This window comes from Xiphophorus maculatus, chromosome 17 (assembly GCF_002775205.1).
Source record: "Xiphophorus maculatus strain JP 163 A chromosome 17, X_maculatus-5.0-male, whole genome shotgun sequence".
In the NCBI taxonomy this organism is placed as follows: domain Eukaryota; kingdom Metazoa; phylum Chordata; class Actinopteri; order Cyprinodontiformes; family Poeciliidae; genus Xiphophorus; species Xiphophorus maculatus.
In genome coordinates, this window is record NC_036459.1 from 1,552,489 (window position 1) to 1,567,934 (window position 15,446).

Below are 15,446 nucleotides of genomic sequence, written 5' to 3' on the forward strand. Positions count from 1 at the left end.
ATCTTAACGTCACAAGAAGCTCAACATTCCTCATTTTATGTTTGGTATTTTAGTTATAAAATTACCACTTCATTTTACTGATTTTACATTTTTATTCACTTTTTTCTCTTAATATTCTCAGCAGAATAAAGGAGCTTATTTTAAGTAATTTGTTTAACAATTTTTTTAAAAGTACTGGTAAATGTTTTCTTTTATAATAAAATTGTTTTAAAAAACTACCACAGGAACTAATGCTTTTTAAAATCCATATTCAAGGATCATTAACTTAAAACAAGCTGTCAGTGGCCTGTCACAATAACAGATACAGCTGGACAATAAATTGTCCCAGAAGTTATTGCGATAAACGATAATATCGTTTTGAGATCATTTTAAAGTAATATCATGATGATGGGATAATAATAAGAACACGTTCTCAAATTCTAATGAACATTTAACGCTGGAACAGGAAGACAATTTAAATATCCAAAATAAACAAATAAAAATGATTATGAAGTTTCTGTGAACAAGTTTGTCCTTCAAAGAAATGGACAGTTGAGACCAAAACACCAAACTGAAAACTTTTATCACCCAGTTTTTGGTAGAAAGAGAAAAACAATAAATCAAAAGGAAATTAATGAGTTTGTTTTCATTTATGAGGCGATTAATTGATTTATAGCTTGAGACAGACCTAGAAAAGTTCGCTTTGTCTTTTTTCAGGGTTTTTGTGGGTCTCTCTGGGTTTTTGTGGGTCTCAGTGGGTTTTTGTGGGTCTTAGTGGGTTTCTGTGGGTTTTTGTGGGTCTCAGTGGGTTTTTGTGGGTCTCAGTGGGTTTCTGTGGGTTTTTGTGGGTCTCAGTGGGTTTCTGTGGGTCTCAGTGGGTCTCAGTGGGTCTCTCTGGGTCTCAGTGGGTTTCTGTGGGTTTTTGTGGGTCTCAGTGGGTTTCTGTGGGTCTCAGTGGGTCTCAGTGGGTCTCTCTGGGTCTCAGTGGGTTTCTGTGGGTCTCTCTGGGTCTCAGTGGGTTTCTGTGGGTCTCTCTGGGTCTCAGTGGGTTTCTGTGGGTCTCTCTGGGTCTCAGTGGGTTTCTGTGGGTCTCTCTGGGTCTCAGTGGGTTTCTGTGGGTCTCAGTGGGTCTCTCTGGGTCTCGGTGGGAGTGTACCGCCCCGTGTTGTGTCGCTGTTTGCGCCTGCTGTTAACATGCAGCTCCACATGCGGCCGTCTCCAGTGGACAGCCCACATTAACATGCATCTCTGGTGTCCACTTGTGGAGGGTTCCTACCTTTCTACTCTAAATGCAAATAAACACAACAGCCTGGCAGCTGTTAGGAGGCGACGGGTCGGGTGGAGGGGGGTGCTTGTTCTCAGCGAAGCGCCGTATTATGTCGCGTTCCCCGGACGATGATCGGCATTCCTGATGGCGTTCTGGGAACACCTGAGTGCCGCTGATAGCAGGATTTTGACAAATATTTCTGTGGCTGTTATTTGAAACATGTCATCTGGGGGAGAGGTGTAAACAAAGCATGAGTCCATGAACTGATTGATTTCAGAGCTCCCTGTGAGCGGATGTGAGCCGACTGGAGAAAATTAGCTTTTTGAACTCAGTTTCTGTCTGAACAGTTTCCTTTCTGCGCTGGGAAGAAAAACCGGCAGCAAAGTTAAAACTATCCCCCTCTCACCTGGACAAATCAAACTTTAATGTGTCTTAATGGGATTTTAAAGCTGACTTGATATGCTTCCTTGAACATATTAAACATGTTCATTACCTACAGAAAGTGAGATTTTAGTTTTCTCCTTTAGGGCCTCTGTCACTTTAAATCCAATAAGCTGCTGCTGGCCACGCCCCCAAACTCAACGTTTACACTCGCACATAAAAATGGCTGAAAACAGATGCGCTTTTATGCAATCATATGTCTTTGAAAAGCAGAAGTGCACGCTCCTGCACAACCAACAAGAATCCAGTAAAACACTCATCTTTTCCAGCAGCCATTGTACAGCGGTAAAACCAGCCGACCAAACGTGCTGGAGATCAGATTGGGTTGCTAGGTAACGGCCGACTGAACTATTGACTATTGATTCAGATTGAATAGAAAACATCTGTGTTTTCTAATCTTTTCACAGATTCTCATCTGAGTTTATGTCTGGACTTTGACTAGGCCACCCTGACTCATGCACCTGCTTTGAGCTGTAACTCCGGCTCTGTTTACGGTTCCTGCTGGATTCTTCCCATCAAATAAATTGCATAAAATGTTGTTTATAAATAAATGAGATCTTTTTTTTAAATTTCCAGCGGCTCTGTAATGTGGAGGGCAGAGCGCCGCAAGCCGAGCCGCCATGATTGTTATGTTCTAGTAAATGGTTTGAATGTGATGAATACTGGCTGCCAAACATCAGAGCTGCTCTTCTGGAGGAAAATGACACCTGAGTGAGTGGAGATGATTTTAGTTTCTTCCTCTCTGTCATTACTGGAAATCATCCTTTTTAGTCGCAGCGCTGCTCTAAACCAAACTTCTGTGTTTTCCTTTCAAGCATCCAGACGTTTCTGCAACCTTTTAAAGTTTTCTTCCACAGTTGGGCTTTCTGTTGGTTTCTCTGGGTTTTCTTTGTTTCTGGTTCAGTTCTAGACTTCAGATGATGAGAAGCCCAAACAAATGGAGGACAAGTTGACTGTTTTCAGCTAAAAAAATTAAAGCAAGTTTATAAGGAGCTACTTTTCCATTTAAAAGCTCTGCTTTGGTATTTTTTTCAGCTCTCATAAACCGTTCAGCCTGCTCTCTAAAACCTGCAGCAGGTGATATTTTAGCCGATCCAAACGCCGTTTCACTCAGAGATGTTGGATAAAGTCCATCGTTCCTCCATTACCAGCAGGATGAATTACTGCCCCGCTCCCCCTGTAGGCAGGATGTAGCACAGCTGCCAGGAGCGTCGGTGATTTAGATCCATCATCTCCTCGCCTGCAGCAGGACGAGCAGCTCAACCCCATGGAAGAACCACAGAATCACATAACGGCTTTTAAAGGTTTTATCTCCACAGACAATAAAAATCTTCATAATTTCTGGATGTTTGAGGCTTAAAACACAGAGAAACATCTCTGCATGTGACCAGGATGGTTGGCAGATCATTAAGGGAGAAAAACTAAATTTGATCAAACATGAATGTTATGGTTTAAATTAGGTTTTTAGGTGTTTTTTCCAGAACTGGGAGCCAAAGGCAACGTTAGTGAAGCTCCTCAATAATCTGGGATTACCAAACTGTCTGAAGTCCAACTTTCTGTGGTCCGAGAATGAAGCTGAGAAATGACAGAAAAACTCTTTAACATGCTCATTTTGATAGACTACATACATTTAAAACATTTTTTGTTTTTTTGCATGCAAAAGTCTTTTTGTTTTCTACTGTTTCTGTCCGCCGGTAAATCTGACGCTAATTTCTGCGTCCTAATCTGATGTCTTTGGTCGCTGGAGAAAACTGTTAACGTTTTCAAGCTGAGCTAACAGGAGTTAGCATAGCAACGAAGCTATTCAAGCCTAACAAAATAACAAAAGCTGAAACTGAGAAAACGTTTTTAACTGAAATAAAAACTAAATCAAATGTAGAAAAACTTCATTTTCACATTTTTTAATTGTTACCCCAACATTTTTTCCAAAGGAGACCATAAATAAATTATGATGTGAAATCTGACTCTATATTTCTATTAAGTATTTCTTGCTATAATAGAAATGTATTAATTTATTCATTGCTATTTTTATTTTAAATTAATTTATTTCATTTATTTATTTAATCTCCACAGCAACAATTGTTTTTTAACAGCACTTATTTAATTTTCCTTTCTTTTAATAAAGTATTTTTCAGTGGAATTGTATTTTGATTTTTTTTTTAAACCAACAGAGGAAAGAAGAAAATTATTTTTTTACATATTTCTTTTTGTTTGGACCCTGAAGGGCAAGTAGAAAAAAACTGATGGGATTTTTTTTTCTTCCCATCCAAAGAAAAGAAAAACTTTTTTCTTTAAAGAAAAATGTTACTGAAATAAATCTCAGTGTTTTTACTGAGCTTTATTTGCTCAAATAAGGCAAATAATCTCATAAAGGACAGAAAATAAAATACTTTTACCTTTTTCTTGCTTAACTCCTGATATTTTTGCCATTACCTTTATTTCCTAAAATATTTAAATTTTTCTTTTACTTGCACATAACTTAAAGTCAACAGAAAATGAATATTTAGTCAGACTTAGAACATGTCTTGTTTTTCCTTTGAGCTAAAGTAACGTTGCTGAGGAAAAAGTTGGTTCTACAGTCGATTATTGATCTCAGACGCCTCTGATGTAATCAATCGTTTGCGTTAATGTGTGAATTCTGCAGAATAAAATTCTGCTTCTGGTTTTATGTGTGGATCATGAGGGAGGCGGTGAGAGCCGCAGCCTGAGAACAATCATCCTCCCAGCAGGCGCTCCGATTCTCCGCCGGATCGACTCCTAATCAGTTCTGCAAACAACAAGAGGCAAATATCACTTTAAGCTTTAATGTCTGTTTAAACTGAGAGACTTTAAAATGTTTGCAGCAGGAAAACTTTCAGTAATTCGCCCAGGATTTGCTTTCTGGCTTGAATAATTAAGCAGAAACAAGTTTGTGTCGTTTCCGGCGCCACAGAGGAGCGGCGGCTGATGAGCGTCCCACCGGTGAGCCGCGACGCCGTCACTCTGACTGCCGCTGGCCCACTTTTCCCAGAATCCCCGGCAAACCGCAGCTGGAGGAGCTTTTACTAATTTGATGGAGGGAGGAGGAAGTGTCGAGTTCAGGGACTGGATCAGAACCAGAACCCCCAGAGCTCAGAGCGCTACACGTGTTCGACGTCTCTCCAAACTTCTGATGAATGACGCCGCTGCTTTCCCACGGCATCATGGGAAATCACTCCACGGAGACTCTGGAGCGGTTTTACCCTCGCTGTGAGGACGCATCAGGGAAACCAGTCCTGCCAAACTGGATCCGTTCTTTTCGCTCCTCTAATCAGCTGTTAGAGCAATCAGCGTGTTTTCTGCTGCGTCTGCTTATGAAGACGTCAGAGAAACGTCTGGAGACGTCGCAGAAACGCGGCGGTGTGTTTGTGGGCGGAGGCTGCTGAGATTAATGGCGCCGGGAAGGAAAGTGACAGAAAGAGAAATGAGGTAAACAGAAGATGGAGAGGGAGACAGAAGCAGAAACGGAGGAGTGTCTCTGGGTCCTTATGGATGGAAGTCGATGTGTCGCTTCACTCTGAGGAAAAACGGATTCAGCCCGAGAAGAACCGCACGAAAAACTGTTCTATCACAGCAAGACAAATTATTTAAAAAATTCAACTATACGCTTATACAGACGTAAAAGCCTGGTTCTGTTTCTAAGCCGTCCGAACTTTGACTAGGCCATTCAGACAAAAAACAGTGACAGGTGGTTGAGTTCTCCAGCTTAGTGTTTTTGGCCCATTAGTCCATAAATGTTGTTTCAGTCAAATTCAGCTTTCCATATTTTTACCTTCCTAAAATAATGACTGAAGTTATTTTTGTCCAAATGTAATTTTTCTTTTTACTAAATCATGTTTTGGAAATAAAGAAGGTTTGGTTTTACTATTTTAGTTCAGTTTCATTGGATAAATTGGACTCAGTCTTAAAAACAGCCATACTTTCCTGTGGTGAACTTTGACCTTTGGCCTGTTAACTGAGCCTCTGATATCTTTGCTGATTTATTTCCACTTTAACAACTTTACATGTTTGACCTGATAAATCACTTTTAGCTGATTCTCCATGTTGCAGATCGAAGGGAAATCAAAACAAAGAAACGACTCAGTCACTCTCCTTCATTAATTCATTTTTGTATTTTTAATTTGATGAATTTTTTGATCCGCCACTAATTTAAATTTGCTAGTTTTGCCCCCCACTGCAAAATGTTTGGACGCTGACTGATCACCGGTGTTGTTTGTGAGCATAAAGTTTAGCTGATATGAAAATCTTGTCTTAGCTTCAGTTTTTACTTCTTACGGCTATTATCATAAAATGGAGCTGATATGTTTATCAATTAACCTCCTATTAACCAGGAGCTGCATCATCGTCCATATATGGACTCATTTCCTGTTTTTAAATTATTTAGTTTCATACTTGCAATGTTCATGGGTTTTTGCAGCTGTAGGTGTTTTAAACATTTAAGTAGTTTATTTTTTGATGTAATTATGAAAAATTCAAGGTGTAGGTTGTGACTCATCAGTTGGAAAAGAGAAAAGAGGAAGAGAAACGGTCGTTATTATTCTAAATGTTGTCTGGAAAACCTTTTTCGATAAAACTGAGTTTAATGGAGGACAGGAAGACGGAGGGCAAAACACAGAGAATCTCATAATTCATTTTTTGATAACATGCACGAGACATGGTTGCCATGGTAATTACACCACTGGGAGGATAACACATATATATTTTTATTATTAATATTACTGGATAAAGCTGAAATGATAAAGCAGCGCTGCGTTGCTGTAAATACATAATAGATCAGCTCCGTTGTGCATTATTGAGGCGTGTTGGAGTTGGACGTTTGAAGCCGGAGTGAGATGTTCGCATTGTGCTCGGCGCATTAGTGGGGTTGGAGTTCAGACAGGCCTGATGTACTGGCAGCTTTTATTGATCTCAGCGGGACGAGAAGATCAGCGTCTTACAACAGGACGGATCTGCTGGAGCAGCCCTGCAGACACCACCACATTTATTCAGATTTATTCAAAATACAAGTTTTATAGTGCAGTGTAACCCCTTGATCTTATTGCTGCAATGATTTTTGTAATTCAGTGTGTCGTGTTGCTCCAGTTTGGGGTGTTTACAATATTGCAATTGGGAAAAGATTTAAATGTGCCATGAATGCAAAGGGCCGACTAACTGTGTTCATGTTTGGATGTTTTCAGTAGCAGTAATGCTAAAGCTCACTAATTGTGTTAGCGAGAGAAGCTAAAATTACACAATTTGACATTTTGAAAATAAATTTGCTTCATAAAAACAAGACAATTAAAAAAACTTGTTTTTGACTTTAAAAAAAGAGTTTTTTAGCTGTATTGAAATTGGTTTATTTTGTAATATTGCAATGGGAACACTTGATCAAAACAGGATGTCACTACTGGCGGAGACGTCAAAGAAGACAATGACAGGAAGTGGAGGATGATGATGACGCTGCATGTTTTTAATGACTTGTCATGTTTACAAACGTATTCAGGTGTGATTTTAATTGAGTTTCTTTTTTAATTGAAACACAGCAATTGTGAAATTGTTTGGCTTTTTTTATAGACAAAGTCTTGTGCAGATTTGCAGTGGAAACGCAGCCAGTATAACATTAAAGCCACAACCGTTTCTGACCACTTAAAGGTGCAGCTACGCCCTGACTGACACCATGCTGCCACAACGCTTCTGCCGTTACTGCAAAAAATCAAAATATAAGTTCTAAAGTATTTTAGTGCTTTAGCGCTAATATTTTAATACACTTGAAATAAGACAAAATTAACTTACAAGTAACTTTTCAGCAAGTCAATAATTCCTTAATATTGGTTAAAAATACTAATTTTACTGACAGATTATTTCACTTATAACAAGATATTTTTCTCATGTTACAAGTGAAATAATCTGCCTGTTCATTAGTTTTTAAAGTTTATTGCTCTTTGAGAATGTGTTCTTATATTATTGGAATCAACAATATTATCGTTTATCACATTCATTTCTGGAACAATTTATCGTCCAGCAGAATAAATCGTGACAGGATGATATTTTGCGTTCATATTATCTAATCTAGTCCAGAACCAGTTTGTAATGAACCAGTTTGTAATGGACCCAGTTAACCAGAACTCAGGCTGATTTAATGTTTGAACTCTGGTTGCTTTCGTCAGAAATCTCCTGACCTCTGCTGACTCGTTTTCCCGTTTGTCTGCTGACGGTGGATTATTTCTTCTGAAAAAGCCTCACCAACAAACAGATGATTTGACGTTCTTTCCTTCTTCTGTCCTCTCACTTCTCCACTCCTCCTCTGCCGTCTCCCTTGTTCCTCTTCTGTCGTTTCCTTATTCCTCCTAATCCGACTTTGTTTCTGCTTCCTCGCTGCTTCATTTCAATATGAATGAAAGCTGAGCTGATTTTCTTCGGGTCGAGACACATCCAGGATTCATTTGCAATTTTAATTCAATTTCTGTTTGACTTCGCTCACATTTAGACACCAAAGCTGGACTCGATGCTTTTATTTCTCTGATTTTAATGCGTTTCCTGCTGGTGAGGTGGTTTAATGTAAATCAGGATAATACTCTTACAGGTTCAAACACTTTTACTTAACTTTGTTTACGTCTCAGAGGATTTGTCTGAGTTTGTAGCTTCAGCATATTCTCATAAAGCTCATAATCTATGCTGGGATTATAACTAAAAAATGAGTTTAAACTGAAGAGCCTTTACAGGTAAACCTGATGTGACCTCCTTTAAACTTTTGAATGTTTAACTCTTTACACTCTGATGGTCCAATCTTAGGATTTTATTTTAAGACCACAAAGGTAAAAATATCACCAAATTACCAGATTATTGTAAAATTTATTTAAGATCCTTTCACTGGATGTTAAAGGATTCAAATCCAAGCAATAAAGTGACTCATTGCTTATTATGTACTTTATATTACTGCTCTAATCTATCTTCTACGATGGCGTGTAAGGCATAGATAGATAGAAAAAAGGAGTAAATTTCCACCAACAAATCTCTGAATATTTCTTAGAAAAAATAAGAACATTTCTGAGTTTGGAAAGTCGGAAATTTGGAAGAAAAAAACCTCATGATTTTGAGAGAAATCTGAGAAATTTTCAAGAAAGAAAAAAACAAGGACATTTTTGAGTTTGAACTTGGAAATTTCTGAGTCTGAAAAGTTGAACATTTGCTAGAAAAAAATCAGAAATGTTTAGATTAATTTCAGAAACAAACATTTTTGACTTTTCGAACTCAGAAATATTCATGTTTTTTCTCAGAGATTAATCTTTTCCTGTGTTTTTATAGCAATTTTAGAAGTTATAAATTTCCCATTTTGAGGTTAATCTACAGTAGCACATTTTCAACTTTTTAAACTGAAGTTTCTGAGTTTTTTCTAGAAAATTTATTCTAAAATGTTAGTTTTTTGGTGTGTTTTTTAAAGCATTTACAATGGCTCTAATACGCCTTGTAGAAATGTCACGAAATTACCATAATATTTTCCAATTTAATTGACTTCCTTTTAAATAATTGGATTTAAAACATAATTTAATAATATTTATTTCATAATCTAATTTCCCTCTGGGATTAATAAAGTATTTCTGAATTTGAATTTAATTTCGAATATCGATTCAAATGAAAGGAATAACGTGACTTATTGCTAATTATGTATAATAATGTATTTTTGTTTGCCGTTGTCGTCCATCTCCACCTCCTTTCACTCGCTCTATAAGTAACTCTGAGTAGAAGATGTCGGCAAAATCTTCAGTGATTCATTTCGGCTGCATAAAGTCATAAAGATATTTGTAAAGAAACAGCCAGAAGAAAACATACAACAAACATTATAAAATGTTTGTTGTGTCACTTTCACAGACGGTGGCGAATACGTCACAGGTAAGCCTTGTGTAAGTGATGCTAGCATGCTAGCTAGCTAACTGACGTTTGCTAGCTAAGCCAGCTAACGTTAGCGCATTTTTGTCACCAGGCCTCACACGAAGATTTAGTCAATATTAGCTACACATATTGAGTATGTATACAGTACTTACTTGTATACAGTCTGTTCTGTATGTTTTATGGCGCTGTTTTCTATAAAAAGGCGATTTTAAACCATTTCCTGCTCATTTTAGCACCTTTTTATGTGACTGATTTATGCATGTTTTATCTGATCTGTTAGAATCTCTAAGTGATGTCAGACTCATGTTAGCTGCAGCTGAACCATATGGTATTTTAATTACTTTGCTGAACTTTAATTAGTTCCAGAGAATAGTGCTGACTGAGTAGGTGGTAATTAATGAGCATTCAATAATAATTCATCAATTTATTTCAGAGCCAATCAGGAGGAAGGCTGACGAGACCAGGAGAAGGAGCTCAGAGGTAAATGTTCAGAGGAAAGTGGTTGTTTCATAGGGACACGTTAAGAAAACAGAAAGGTGTGTGTGTGTGTGAGTGTATGTGTAGTAATTATATCAGCAGTCATGGTTGATGGATGATTGAGGTACTATCTGCAGCCTGAGGCCTCAAACGCACCCCAGGACTATTAATCTGACATCGCTACAGCGTGCTCCTCTGTGTAGGAAATGGTGCTGAAGGTGCGAGCACATCTGCGAGTTTTAAGAGAAAAGGTTTCAATGTCAAACCAACTTTAATGCATGAAAGCAGCGGAAACTGTCGTCTGCAGCTTATTTAAAAACTGTCATCTGCATCTTATTTAAAATAATCGCACGTTCGAACAGATGTTCAGCCCATCTGTGCTCTAAATCTGTTGGTGTAAATTAAATGGAATACACATCACACACCCTCACTATACTATTTAACAGACGGCAAAAACTGCAGAATGCAACTCAGGTTACTAAACTGGAGAAAATGTTGTATATATGTGCATATATTAGAATATAAACCACATATAGCTTTGTAGGAAGGTTTGCTGCTTGTTATCTTTAGGTTTAAAGATTTTTAAGCTTCATGTCTTGGATAAAGTTCATCACAACATTTATCATCCACTAAAGTTGATAAAAGTTGAAGCAGACTGAAAACTTTCCCTCAGTACCAATGATCCAAAAAGAACTTTATCTGCATCAAGTAAAACAGCTAAAAATAAACTTTGGTCCATTTGAAGGAAACTAAGGGTGCATTCACACCAGTCCTGTTTGGTCTGCTTTAAACCAACTCCAGATTGTCTGGAAGGTCCGGTTCGTTTGGGCAGGTGGGAATGAATAACTGTAACAAAAATCAAACTGGTCGCATACAAACCTTGGTCTCTGTTGGGTTGAACTGGTGCAGTTTGAATGTTTATGTGAACGCCAAGTGGACAGGAGACCGCTCCAAAAGCAGGAAGTGGACTACAGAGCAGGGCATTTTGGGTAAATGCAACCAAATCAAACATGCTAGCCCAGTGCTAGCATGAGAAAGGCTCGTTATCTTTTAGCGAATCCAAAGAGAAATCCTCCAACTGTTAAAATTAGACGTTACTCCATTTGTTTTCAGTGTCTTCAGAGGTTTTTGTGTTGTTTCCTTCAGTGGTTCTTGGTGCAGCGCCTCCACAGGCGAGAAGGGGAACAGGTTTTTTAAAGGGTTTGTTTGGTTTGACTCAGTGAAGTGAGAAAGAACCACAACAGCTGGAAATGAAACAAATGTTGCAGTTTTGGTCCCAAATCAAACCGAATCTACCAAACTATCCGGTGTGAAAACACCTTTAATCTGCTCCCAGTTTGCTTCCTTGAATGTGAAACTGAATCTTTCCGAGATGAAACTGAGTCCAGTTTGTTTCCTTCGCTGGTTAAAGTTAATGTGTTGCACTAGAACCAAATGTAGCATATCATTTTATTGCATAGAAGCACCTTGTGAGCTGTTGAAGTTCTTGCTTTTAACATTGACAACGCGTACAAACCGTCTCATTAAATATACATTACCACATCTACGTGCAACCCTGCCAGTCTGCTCTGGTGTGAGAAGATCTCAAAGCCACTAAAGTGTCACCTTCTGCACGCTCCAGTTTGCATGAATTCCTTGAATGCAACACCTTTCTTCTTTGTCTCTAATGAGCAGTTTCAATCTCTTGCTGTACTGTAATGAAATGTTGGTGAGACGGAGAACGAGAGCCTCTATTCTCCGGCTGTCACACTGCAGTAGGCCTCACTCGGCGTGTGTGTGTGTGTGTGTGTGTCTGTGTGTGTCAGATATTAGCATATCAATGGAGCTCACCTCCTTCCACCCACTCCTCCTCCGTCTCTGTAATTGTGGCTGATAATCACACGAGCTCTCTTATCAACACGCGCTCTCAGACATGCGCGGGGAACAAAACAAATTGAGTCGCTTCAGTGGAAGGAGACATCTGAAAGGAGGAAGGCTGCAGGGTGATAAACAGACCAGCAGACACGGCGCGCCTTTCCTCCTCCAGATAAATTCTGAAATGAAATTCAGAAGCAGGGAAGTGAAGTTTGGTGCCTCCCGCTGCTGAACTTCGCTGCGTTCGCTTCACTCCAGCTGTAATTTAGGAGCAGCTTCTCTAACGGCGCCGATGCCGCTCTGGGTAGCAGCCTGTGGGCCTCCAGAACCGGAACAACGACTTACAGTCGGCAGCGGGGAAAGTTTTTCATTTCTCTTTACCTCCGACATCACAAACCTGCCTCAGAGCAACGTTAAATACTCTGATTAAACGTGGGAGAACACGGCTTTAATGGGAAACTGAGATAAGAGAAGAGAAGGAGGCGTCGGATCAGGAACCAGAGAGGTCATGGTGATCAGCGCCCGGCCTCGTTTGAAGTCAACATTAAGATTTCCCTTTGAAACCAACACAAATAACCGCTGGTCTGAAGGCACAACAATGATGCTAGCGTTTCCTGGCTGATGAAGATTTCTGAATGAGTTTAATTAAATATGAAACCATGACCCTCTCCTGTACTGGATCAGATATTTAACCTCAAAACGTTTTATTGGTGTGAATGCTCTTCATCATTACCATGTTTCTCTATACGTTTCAGCAATTCATATATCAGAACACTCAGCTGTCTTTTTGTCATTCCAGCGCTTATAGTTTTTGAAATGTTTGAACTTTTTTACCTCATTGAAATACATGAAAAATCTTATATTTTCTGCCAACTTTGTGCTGTTTGACAGCTTATTGCTTCAGCCCAGAAACTCCACTCAACCTTTTAAAAAATCACCAGCCGTTAAGCTTTGTTCATATCACTCAACTTTTTGATTTCTCTCTTAGTTTTTCTAATGTCACCATTTAGGATTTATGGACATTTTTGGCCCTTTTCGGTTTTACAGTGTAATCCAACTGTCACTATAGCAACGGACGCTTTGTCAAACTGATTTTTCTCAAACAAAATGCTGCTGTTTGTTCAAATTTTAATCTACAGAAATAATTCATACATCAAAACGTAGCCACTGATGTCTGCTTTACGGAAATATAAGCATAATTTCCGTAGGTTTTACAGTTTTCTTTAAAACACTCCCAGAGCGCAGGAATCCCACCACCTTCCTCCATTAGGCGCCATTAAAATATTTTCCTTCATTTTCGGTGCAAAGGATCATTTTCGAATCGCTCCCTCTCTGTAATGGCAACATGTAGAGACATGAGCCAAATCTGATTTGTAGTTTAAAACGTCTTGGCTCTCACAGTTCAATAATACTTTGGATACCAGTTACAGCTTTTACCTGAGAGGAGTCTATTTGAGATGATAAACCGCTTGTTACTCAACGGAGTTATTTCTTCAGCTGATTAGCATTCTCTCAGTTTTTCTAGTTATGTTTTCTTTTTGTTTTGTTGTATTTAAACAACAAAACAAACATGTTCCCAACGATGTCATGAATTGTTTTGGTTACATTCCCCAAGTTGGAAATTACTGACAATCCCCTGAGTTGACAAGTCCAAATCTTCTGACATCAGAGCCGCGTCCACCGGAGGACAAAACATGCAGATCATACGTTTATTTTCTCCAACTCCCCCCTGGAAAACAGACGTGGTCCAAGAGATTTTCCTGAGGAACAGATCCGTATCGCTCTCGCTGTGATTTAAATCGAATTGAGCTGAAAGAGTGACGGCACTTTCATGTGTTTACAGCTGATATCTGTGTTGGTGTCTGCCGAGGTTCAGGCTGATAAGAAGAGAAGAAGCTCCTTAATAGAACGAGATGACACGCCTGATATCAGCAGCATGTGGGAGGCCTGGAAGCCGGAGTGACAAACAGATACAGATCTGTCTCACACACAGAGACCCGTAATTATTTAACCGACTGGTAGCAGAACCCGGACAGAACAACCAGCATTCACCCTGCTGGTGGCGCCGGGTTTGGAAACCAGCTGTTCCTTTTGGAGACGATGTGGTTCTGTTGGCGTCTCCAAAGGACGACCTTCAGGGTGGAAACAATTCGATTTAAGTCGGAACATTGTGAGAAGGTCTGAACATCGTATCGTTCAGGACGGAGACGGGTTCTGGTCCGAAATGTATGAATTGACTTAAGAGCAAAAGGTGGAGATATGATGGATCTGCTAAGGCGGCGTCATTATCCAAGGAGAAACGGGTCCTGCACCAACATGGACTGAACGGCCAGTCAGAGGAAGACGACGTTCCTCCAACAGAGACAGAGGATTTATTTACTTATTATTCCTAAATGCTGCCGATTTCACTGCCGTCTGAACAACCAAACTCTAATCTTTCCACCTTCCAAAAAATCTAAATTGTGACGCTTCGATATGTGGAACTAAATCATACCTGATACTTTTCAAAGTGTCTTGTCACATTTTACTCAACTTTTACGTCATCGATGTGAGACACGTCATAATTCTGCACCAGAAGAAGCCAGGCGCGGTGAATCTGTAAACAACGGCTGGAAATAATAATGAAATTATGAAAGAAGTTTGTGTCAGTGAAGCGCATCACAGCTGCATCCGGCTTTTCTTAGTTTTTTTATCAGCTTCCTTCATCTGGGTCTGATCTGGTGAAGATGCTGTCCTCTTTAAATCCATCCATCGACGATGGCAGCCATTATTACTCCTGTAATCATTGGACTGCTGCGAGACGGCTACCTTCTTCTGCGCAGGCGGATCACCTTGAGATGATAAGTCGTTCACACAGAAGTCTGATTAATTAGTAGGACAACGCAAAAACAAAAAAGAAAAATCTGAATTGACCATGATGTCATGTCCTGTGACCAAAGTGGAACAATTTGGACACAATGACCAATGTTACGTTTGGTGGAAAACATTTCTTAACTGTGAAGTATGGTGGTGACGGCGTCATGCTGTGGGAAGAACAGAAAACATTTAGTAGAAATATTGACTCAACATCTAAAGACATCAACCAAGTTATAGTTGGTTGACGTCCAACTATAACGTCCATTTATAAAAACCCATTTGGTTCGATCAGCTTCAGGAAAACAACGTCAATGTTTTGTGTGGCCACCACAAAGTTCTGGCCCAGTTACTCCGGTTCTGTCCAGAGGAATGGGCCAGAACTCCAGCAAACGAAATTTGATCCAAATCCTGGAGATTTGACCAAATACTGTGGAAATGAATCACAACCTGCTCTTTTTGTTTTGGCATTTAGGAAATGGAAATAATCCCAACTGACACAAAACACATCAAAGAAAAGTTTTAAATATCTTTAAAAAAATAGATGGATGATTTTTTTTCCCATCATGTGTTACAATAAATGTCTGTAACATATTTAACACCATATTTCTGTTTTGAATCATAAATAGACATGTTTTCTGGATTTTGAAAGGTTTTTATTACCCTCCAGCCATCTCCGTTCAGTCCT